This window comes from Alnus glutinosa, chromosome 3 (genome assembly GCF_958979055.1).
Source record: "Alnus glutinosa chromosome 3, dhAlnGlut1.1, whole genome shotgun sequence".
Lineage (NCBI taxonomy): Eukaryota > Viridiplantae > Streptophyta > Magnoliopsida > Fagales > Betulaceae > Alnus > Alnus glutinosa.
The window spans coordinates 6,039,523-6,049,469 of record NC_084888.1 but is presented as its reverse complement, the minus strand read 5'-3'; positions in this window follow the sequence as shown (position 1 = coordinate 6,049,469).

Below are 9,947 nucleotides of genomic sequence, written 5' to 3'. Positions count from 1 at the left end.
CATCTGAATCCATATCCTGGGGGCTACCGGGGGCCAACTGATCGGTACCCAACATCGCAACGTCCTCCTCATGGGTACTCTGGCTCCTCCCCACATCTGGCATCTGACTCTCACAGGAAAGTGGCACCTGGCTCTCACCAAATAAAGGCATCTGGCTCTCTACATGCCCCAGGCCCTGACTCGCCCCCGATGCTGGCATCTGTCTCGCCCTCAAAATCTGGCCCTGCATCGCCGCCTGTGCCGGTATCTGTCTCAACCCCACAGCCGGCATCTGCATCTCCCCGGTCTGTGACAGTGGAAATCTACCATCCTGCATCTCACTATCAGGGTTACACGTCATAGGTCCACTATACGTATACGGAAAGTACGGCGCATAACCTTGTGGCCCCATCCCCTCTCGCACCTACCATCGATAGGCGTTACCCGGTTGGGTGAACCCTATCTGAGATAATGTCGGCAGCTCCGAAAATGGAAAGCTACAAGGTCTAGCTGTGCTGGTCTGCCCGTGATCTGACATGGGCACGGCCACCGTACCCGGTAACAATGGTCTATAAGCCCCGTCTGGGTGGTGTGGCCACGCTGCAGTATATAATGCAGTCGAATCAGTGGGCGTGGTCATGGGGGGCACAGGTGGACGAGGTGCCCGATATGCATAAGGAGGGAGTCTCTGGTCCATCAATACCTGCGAACAAATGTAGACAAATTAATTAGAATATGTTTTTTTAATATAATTTTAATGAATATGCAAATTATACAACGAAATTTATGCAAATAATAAAAATTTGTATTGAGTTCAAGCGAATTGTACAAACAATATATATATCAGTCAAGTGTATTGAGTTCAAGCTAATTATACTCACAACAAATACATCAATCATTGTATCACGGGAGCTTCAATCGGATCAATGTCGGGCCTGTCGTACTCGAATTCATCATTCGTATCGGGTAGGTCATCAGTGGCTAGTACGAGCGGTATGCACTCATGGTAGGTTGTACCATCCTCATTACTCCCATCCCCCTGGCCAACGTCGTACACGTTGCGCGGTTTGGTCATAACCGCACAAACCCAATTTGGATTCCTTCCATCTTCTACGTAGAATACTTGATCCACCTGAGATGTAAGCACGTACGGCTCGTCCTGAATCAGTTCTCCCCTGTGGACGAGGTGATTGAAGTTGACAAACACTAGGCCATACTCGTCTATTGTGAATCCTCTGTCCATCGTGGGGCCTGCCCAATTGCACTTAAATAGGACGTACGTAGTCCTGTCATAGTACTCGACCTCAACTATATCGGTTAACTGCCCGTAGTACGTTTCGCCTTCAACGGTAGGAACACATACGCCGCTGTTCTGAGTCCTCCTTCCCACATCATGAGCAAGCGTGCGAAACAATTTTCCATTTATCACGTACCTGTTGTACTTGACCGCTGTCTCCTTTAGCCCTCTACAACGCATAACCAAGTTGTGACCCAATTCCTCCCTACGTTGATCGTCAAGGCCATCGACCTATGTTATAATTACAAATATTAAACATCACATTGGGTAATTATATTGAACCCGCATAAATTTATCCAATTTCAAAATTACAACTATTTCCTTACATATGCACGGTACCATTCGCAGAACTGCTCATGATGTTGTGCTTCAATAAGAGTCTCCGTAATGCGACCTCTAGTGCATGATCGCCTAAGCGCGTCTTTGTGCATCCTACATTCAGCGTATACAATTATGTAATAATTGTTATTAATACTTTTATTCGAATTCTGTTAAATATAAGAACACTACTTACGTCCGCAAATTGTGAAACTCTTTAGAGTTGAACACAATATAACGATGAATCTGGTGCATTATCAATCGGTTCAGGGTAACACGTGTGCCCGCCCCCTTGGATCCATCAGGATTTTTCTGAGGTCTGTTGTGGAATGTTGGTGCGTTATTCAGATACCTTGAACAGAACGTTACCAGCTCGGTCGCAATGTATCCCTCCGCAATGCACCCCTCAGGAGCCGCTTTATTGCTCACATTAGACTCGAAATTCCCAAGACTCCTGGTGTACACACATACACGACAATTTAATTGTCGTCAATTAGGGTTACAATTAAATCGAAATATATATATACATATTACGCCGAATTTTATCTCTCTACCGGGTACATCCATCTATACTGCACGGGTCCGCCGAGTCTACACTCGCGCACAAGATGCACGACCAAGTGGACCATGCTGGTAAAAAATCCTGGAGGGAATATCTGTTCTAGCTTGCACAAAGTGATACAGACGTCACCCTGCAGTCGGTCCATATCTTTTTGTGATAGCTTGGTTGAGCATATGCCTCTAAAAAATGCAGAAATCTCCACAAGAGGTCTAACAATTTTATCTGGCAATGACTTACGCAGTGCAATTGGGAGAAGCTGTTTGCATCAGTATATGGCTATCATGACTCTTCAAGCCGGAAATTGTACGGTCCTTGAGCCGAACACATCGTGAAATGTTCGAGGCGTATCCGTCCGGGACCCTCATATTTCGGAGAACCTTCAGAAAATTTTCTTTATCCTCTCTAGACATGGTGTGACAGGCAGCGGGAATATACGTTTTACCATTTGAGGCCGTGAACGGATGTAACTTAGGTCTCAACCCCATTTCCTGCAAGTCCAGCCGAGCTACCAAGTTGTCCTTCGTTTTCCCTTTTATATCCAAAATAGTGCCAAGTATATTGTCCATGACATTTTTCTCTATGTGCATAACATCAAGATTGTGCCGAAGCAAATTGTCTTTCCAATACGGCAATCTGAAAAAGATACTTTTCTTATTCCATATAACATCGGAACTCCCTGCACCCTTCTTCCGCTTCTTCCGTTTATTCTTCTTACCCGCGATCTCATCCCCAAACGCAACTCCGTCCAACTGTTGGAGGACCTCATCTCCGCATGGCACAATCGGCGCACTGTCAAATTCTTCAGTACCGTCAAATGTTCTCCTGTTCAGCAGCCACAGATGTTCAGGCGGCAAGTATCTCCTGTGCCCCATATAGCAAAATTTACATCCGTTCTTTAAGCGTTTAGAACGTGTCGATTGCATACAGCAAGGGCATGCCTTTGTACCCCTGTTAGGCCAACCAGATAAATCTGCATACGCTGGCAAGTCGTTTATTGTCCACATCAACTGGGATCGCATAATAAAATTTTCCTTCTTTGAAGCATCGAATGTTCGTACCACTACATTCCACAGTTTCAGCAACTCATCAATCAATGGTTGAAGGTAAACATCAATATCCATATCTGGTGAGCTCGGTCCAGGGATAACCAGTGACAGGATGAATGACGTCTGTTTCATGCACATCCAAGGTGGCAAATTGTACGGCACAAGCATTACGGGCCATGTGCTGTGGGATGTGCTCATGTTCCTAAATGGACTAAATCTATCGGCTGTCAAACCAAGCCGGAGGTTCCTACTCTCTGCCATAAAATCTGGATGTAAAATGTCAAACGATCTCCATGCCTCACCGTCGGCCGGGTGCCTCAATACGCCATCCCTAGTACGGCCTTCTGCATGCCATCTCATATGGGGCGCAGTATGCTCAGACATGAATAACCTCTGTAATCGTGGGATGAGTGGAAACCACCTCAAGATCTTCACCGGGCGTTTTTTCCTCGCTGATATGACCTCACCATCCTCATCTATATGTGTATCAGCCCTCCACTTAGATTCTCCACATACGGTACATGAATCTAATTCTTTATTGTCTTTCCAGAATAACATACAGTCATTACGGCACGCCGGAATCTTCTCATACCCTAGACCCATGATGCTTAGAAACTTTTTCGCCTCATACGTGTTATCTGGCAATGTCTCATCGCAAGGAGGCAACAGCTGATTGATAAATTTGAGAATGTCTGAAAAAATCTTGTTACTAATACCTCTAACGCACTTCAAATTGTACATGTGTACAGTGACACTCAATTTACTATGCTTGGTACCAGGGTGAAGGGGCTTCTCGGCGGTCTTTAACAACTCTTGGTACTTCAATGCATCCCCGCAAGAGGTATCTTCGTCAACTTGTTGCGGATCCGTACTGACGGCTTCAGCAACATCGTGCACGCCGAAGGCGTCACGCAACATGGCGTGCATGCATCATCCTGTTCCACGGCCACACCCTCCTGTTCTGTGACTTCACCATGTTCAGTGCTACAGGCAGCGGTATCTGTGCCACTATGATAACTCGAACACTGACCAGGAATAGCGGACCTAGTCGTAGTCTCACCGTGCATATACCACAAATTGTATCCCGGATTCATCCCCCTACCTCCAGTCAGGTGGGCAAGAACGTAATCTGGAGTGTGACGCTGGTTATTTCGACAATACTTGCATGTGCAGTAAATTTTGCCATCGACGGCCGTACAGTTACTAACTGCAAATGCCACAAACGCCCTACACCCGTCGTTATACCGTGTCGTACCCCTAGGTGCTGACATCCAAGACTTGTCCATATTTCTCTGTATAGGGTTAAGAGACCGAGACAAATCATACGTCTTACAGTATAAACTTGTAAAAAAATTGTGCATGTCACGCAACATGGCGTGTACCAATTTTTTTTCCTTTTAAAGGGTTTAGGGTTTTAGTTTTTTTTTAGAAAGTGTAAGCTTTTTTTTTTTTTTTTTTTTTTTAAAGGGTTTAGTGTTAGGGTTTGTTAGGTTTTAGGGTATTTTTTTTAGAAAGTGTAGGATTGTCTTTGTTTTTTTTTTTTTTTAAGGATTTAGGATTAGGGTTTAGGGTTTAGGGTTTTAGTTTTTTAGAAAGTTGGGGTTTTTGTTTTTAGTGTTAGGGTTTTTTTTTTTTTTAGAAAGTGTAGGATTTTTTTTTTTAGGTTTTAGGGTTTGTAAGGGTTTAGGGTTTAGGGTTTAGGATTTAGGGTTTAAGGTTTAGGGTTAGAGTTTTTTTTTTAGAAAGTGTAGGATTTTTTTTTTTAGGGTTTAGGGTTTAAGGTTTAGGGTTAGGGTTTTTTTTTTAGAAAGTGTAGGATTTTTTTTTAGGGTTTAGGGTTTAGGATTTAGGGTTTAAGGTTTAGGGTTAGGGTATTTTTTTTTAGAAAGTGTAGGATTTTTTTTTTAGGGTTTAGGGTTAGGGTATTTTTTTTAGAAAGTGTAGGATTTTTTTTTTAGGGTTTAGGGTTTAGGGTTTAGGGTTTAAGGTTTAGGGTTAGGGTTTTTTTTTTTTTTAGAAAGTGTAGGATTTTTTTTTTTAGGATTTAGGGTTTAAGGTTTAGGGTTAGGGTATTTTTTTTTTAGAAAGTGTAGGATTTTGTTTTTTAGGGTTTAGGGTTAGGGTATTTTTTTTAGAAAGTGTAGGATTTTTTTTTTTTAGGGTTTAGGGTTTAAGGTTTAGGGTTAGGGTATTTTTTTTTAGAAAGTGTAGGATTTTTTTTTTTTTTTTGAGTTTAGGGTTAGGGTATTTTTTTTAGAAAGTGTAGGATATTTTTTTTTTAGGGTTTAGGGTTTAGGGTTTAGGATTTAAGGGTTTAGGGTTTAGGATTTAAGGTTTAGGGTTAGGGTTTTTTTTTTAGAAAGTGTAGGATTTTTTTTTTAGGGTTTAGGGTTAGGGTATTTTTTTTAGAAAGTGTAGGATATTTTTTTTTTAGGGTTTAGGGTTTAGGGTTTAAGGTTTAGGGTTAGGGTTTTTTTTTAGAAAGTGTAGGAATTTTTTTTTTAGGGTTTAGGGTTTAGGATTTAGGGTTTAAGGTTTAGGGTTAGGGTTTTTTTTTTAGAAAGTGTAGGAATTTTTTTTTTAGGGTTTAGGGTTTAGGATTTAGGGTTTAAGGTTTAGGGTTAGGGTTTTTTTTTTAGAAAGTGTAGGATTTTTTTTTTTAGGGTTTAGGGTTAGGGTATTTTTTTTAGAAAGTGTAGGATATTTTTTTTTTAGGGTTTAGGGTTTAGGGTTTAAGGTTTAGGGTTTGGGTTTTTTTTGTTAGAAAGTGTAGGAATTTTTTTTTTAGGGTTTAGGCTTTAGGCTTTAGGGTTTAAGGTTTAGGGTTTAAGGTTTAGGGTTAGGGTTTTCTTTTTAGAAAGTGTAGGATTTTTTTTTTAGGGTTTAGGGTTTGGGCATTTTTTTTAGAAAGTGTAGGATATTTTTTTTAGGGTTTAGGGTTAGGGTATTTTTTTTAGAAAGTGTAGGATATTTTTTTAAAGGGTTTAGGGTTTAGGGTTAGGGTTTTTTTTTTGGAAAGTGTAGGATTTTTTTTTTGGAAAAAGGGTTTAGGATTAGGGTTTAGGGTTTTATTTTTTTTTTTGGAAGTATAGGAATTTTTTGTTTTTTTAAGGGTTTAGGGTTAGGGTTTTAGTTTTTTCTTAAGGGTTTAGAGGGTTTTAGTTTTTTTTTTGGGTTAGGGTTTTTGTTTTGTTTTAAGAGTTGAAGGTTCTTTTTTTAAAAAACAAAAACAAATATGGGTTTAGGGTGTTTCTTTTTTTTAAAAAAATGGTTTATTGTTCCGTGTTTAGGGTTAGGGCTTAGGGTTTACGGTTATGAATTTTGTGTTTAGGGTTAGGGTGTTAGGGTATTTTTTTTAAAAAAATGGTTTAGGGTTAGGGTTAGAGTTTTTGTTTTGTTATAGGGTTTGGGCTTTAAGGTTAGGGTTTTGCTTTTTGTAAAGGGTTTAGGATTTAGGGTTTATGGTTAGGGTGTTTGTTTTTTTTTAGTGGTTTAGGGTTAAGGAGCTTGGTTTTTTGGGTTTTTTTAAGGGTTTTTGGTCATAAATTAAATATTTTGGGTCATTTTATGTTTCTCAAATTGTTTTTTTTAAGAAAATACCAAAAAGGAATAGTACGATATACTTGTTTCAATTTTAGTTTAAACAATTCCATAATTTTATTTTTAAAAAGTGATTTTCTATATGAGGATCATTTTGTTGAGTCATTTTTCCAGATTTCGGTTTTATAGAATTCCCAAAAACCAAAATATGATAATTGCCGAAAATGATAATAACAACACAAATTTGTAAATGGTAAAATATATCACCAAAAAACATACAACTGTACGCATGCATATTTTTCATGCATAATAACCAACCACAGAAAAATCAAAAAAATGATACAATAATATATAGTAATACTGCAATGATAAACAATTAAGAAAAATATATAAATAAATACAGTGAAATATATGAAATTTATTATAGCCAAAAAATGTAGGAAACAAATTTTGAAAATTACTCACAATCCTGTACTCTGTGATGTAATATACTACTGATTGTTGTATTTTTTTGTACCTGCATTTTTTGGGAGGAACAAATTAATACTATCAGCAAAAATAAAAAACACAAAATTACAAAAAAAAACTTAACATTATTACACAGAGAGAGAGAGACAGAGACGTAGAGATACAGAGAGAAAGGGAGGCAGAGAGAGATAGAGGCAGAGAGAGATAGGGAGAGAGAGAGAGAGAGAGAGAGAGAGAGAGAGAGACATAGAGATACAGAGAGAGAGAGAAGAGAGAGATAGGGAGAGAGCGAGAGAGGGAGAGAGAGAGTATACTGAGAGAGAGGCAGAGAGAGATAGGGAGAGATACACAGAGAGAGAAAGAGAGAGATACACAGAGAGAGAAAGAGAGAGAGAGAGAGAGATAGAAAGGAAGAGAGAGATAGAGAGAGAGAGAGAGAGAGGTAGACAGAGAGAGAAAGAGATAGAGAGGAAGAGAGAGATAGAGAGAGAGAAAGGTAGAGAGAGGGAGAGATGGAGCGAGATATTAGAGAGAGAGAGACCGAGAACCGAGCAGAGGAGAGGTGGAGAGAGGGCGTCTCACCGGCGGGAAGGGGGGATGCGCGGTGGCCAGGAGCTGTCCGGTGCGGCTGTGTCGACGGAAAGGGGAAGAGAGAGAGAGAGAGAAAGGGAGAGAGAATAGTAGTACTGATCAGAAATGGGTAGCTTCCTCTAGAAGCTACCCATTTCCGATATATATATATATATATATATATATATATATATATATATATATATATATATATATATATATATATATATATATATATATATATATATATATATATTATATGAATATATTATTTGAATTTTAATATATATATATATACATATTATCAGCCGGCGTTTGGCCAGGTGGTGCGCGGGAGAACTCCCGCACAGCTGTCCTGGCCAAAGGATTGGGCACGTGTACTGAGTACACGTGTCCAATCCGGGACGTGTATTTAAATACACGTCCCCAATTGTATTTATTTAAAAAAAAAATTATATATATATGTATTTATATAATTTAACCACATAAAAAAAAAATACAAACCCATGCAGCCCTAAATGTATGTACCGTACATATAGCTAAACCTTACGCGCTAAAACTAAATCGTAAACTATAATTTAAAATTAAACCCTAACCCTAAAATTAAACTCTAACACTAAGTATATATACTATATTAAACCCTAAATAAAAAATAAAAACTAAAACCTAACCATAAAATTAAACTCTAACCCTAAGTGCATAGACTATATATAGCTATAAACTATAATCCTAAGGGTACGTACTGTATATAGTCATAAACCCTAACCCTAATCCTCTGTCCAAAAGTATATACTATATATATATATATAGTTATAAACCATAACCCTAAGTACATGTACTATATATATATAGCTATAAATCATAATCCTAAGTATATGTACTATATATATCATAATCCTAAGTATATGTACTATATATATCGGAACAATCTAATTTTGAACTGCTCATGATTTAATATATATATTTAAAAGTGTACAATAATAACACATGAAAAATATATTGACATTATTATTCATAAAATGTAAAATCAATTAAATTATAACCCATAGCTTTAAGTGTATATATTATATATACATATAAACCCTAAAACCCTAACCCTAAGTGTATATACTATATATAGCGATAAACCCTAACCCTAAATACATATACTATATACATAGATATAAATCATAATCCTAAGTATATGTACTATATATATCGGAACAATCTAATTTTGAACTGCTCATGATTTAATATATATATATATATATATATATATATATATATATATATATATATATATATATATATATATATATATATATATATATTTAAAAGTGTACAATAATGACACGTGAAAAATATATTGACATTATTATTCATTAAATGTAAAATCAATTAAATTGTAACCCATAGCCCTAAGTGTATATATTATATATACCTATAAACCCTAAAACCCAAACCCTAAATGTATATACTATATATATCAATAAACCATAATCCTAAGTATATATACTATATATAGGTATAAACCCTAGCCCTAAGTGTATATACTATATATACTATATATAGCTATAAACCCTAACCCTAAGTGTATGTACTATATATAGCCATAAACCCTAAATGTATGTACTATATAAGGGACTAAACTATAAGTATTTAATTCATTATGTAGCGCAGAACTCTTAAAATAATTGCATTTACTATATATAGCCATAAATAGCAAGGTTAATGTATATAGTTTCTAAACCGTTTATTTGCATGCATATATATATATATATATATATATATATAGTATTAATTATAGGTTTTTTAACTTTGTTATGTTTAAATTTTTTTTTTTTTTTTGTTTCTAAACGTAGATGGTGTACAAAACTAAACCCTAATTTGAACTATTTGGTTTAATTAGATATATAGCACCAAATTTGTTTAATTATGCATATAGTACAATATGTAAATTAGGTTAGGGTTTACGTAGTTATTAGTATACTATATATATATATATATATATATATATATATATATATATATATATATATATATATATATATATATATATATATATATATATATATATATATAAGGAACCTAAAAAGTATAAATTCCAACCATAGAATTTACATATAGCATATAGCTTTCAAACCTAATTTTATGTGTATAAGTTATGTACACCGTATTTTCAAAGATT